The sequence below is a fragment of the Octodon degus genome, unplaced genomic scaffold (genome assembly GCF_000260255.1).
Source record: "Octodon degus isolate 3935 unplaced genomic scaffold, OctDeg1.0 scaffold00162, whole genome shotgun sequence".
NCBI classification, from domain to species: Eukaryota; Metazoa; Chordata; class Mammalia; order Rodentia; family Octodontidae; genus Octodon; species Octodon degus.
The window spans coordinates 1,101,540-1,102,709 of record NW_004524738.1 but is presented as its reverse complement, the minus strand read 5'-3'; positions in this window follow the sequence as shown (position 1 = coordinate 1,102,709).

Below are 1,170 nucleotides of genomic sequence, written 5' to 3'. Positions count from 1 at the left end.
CCCCCCCCCCAGGCTTTGTAGAGTCTCTTTTCCCACTCAAAGGGCACAGATCTTTCCTCCAGGTGTGTTGACCGCCTGTGCCAGCCCAGGGGCTCTGCCGAGCTGGTGTTCTCTCCAGGGTCACCTGAACCCTTTTGTTAGGGCCCTCCTACTTAGCAGTTCCTGGTCCCAGCCACGCATAAACCATGACGGAGCACACAGGCTTGACTTGTTTATAAAGAAACTTTAAGTCCCGGTGTTAGCCGGGCAAGGTGTGGAGCATCCATAAGCCCAGCTTCTGGGGAGGTAGAGGAAGGAGGGTGGGAAGTTCGAGGACAGCGTGGGCAACTTAGCAGGATGCTGTTACAAACAAACACAGACTGCTGAGAAGGAGACCTAGATGCCCACACGGCCCTGGACAAGCCTTGGAGCTTCCGGCCAGGCTTCCAGGAGGCCTTTTTCCTGACCAATAGCACTTAGGGAAGAAAGGCCCCTGGGCTCTTTATCAGGGTTTCCTGTAGATGGAATGAGACTGCTTTAGGGTGCTTCTCCAACAGATTCTTATCTCCTGAATGAGACGCCAGAAAACACATCTGGATGTCAGAGAATGGGGTTTCCTGCCTCACAGCTTTAAAAATCTTGTAAAATTCCAGCCTAGCCCTGGAGATTTTTGCCCAGTGCCCTAGAGCAGAAATTTCCCCAGTGATGTCAGCTATGGGGGTGGGGGGACCATCTCCCAGTAGCCTCCGAGGTGAAGGGCGGAGGTAGGAAAGGAAGAGGTGTTTGACTTTTCCGGGGTGGAGTGCTCAACCATCCAGGAGGCAGTGCCCCTGGTGGGGACTGGGTAAAGACGCCCACAAACCAGGCATGGCTCTGCTCAGGAGGCCGAGGCGGGAGGGTTACTGAAGTACCTGGTAAGACGCTGTCCGAAAAAACAGAAACAAAAACAAACAAACAAGCAAACAAGAACCCTCTAAATCAAACCACCCCAGAAGAATAAAAGGCCAGGCCCAGAAAGCACTAAGGACTGGGTAAAGCACATTTGCAGGAGCCCTCGGAGGCAGAAGTCGCCTGTCCAAGGCAGACCCCGCAGGGCTTGCAGGAGGAAGAAGGCAGAGGAACGGAAGGCGGAAGGCGCAGGGAGGGCGCTGGTGCAGCTCTCCGCAGCTCGGAGCTATTCTCCCCGGGGCT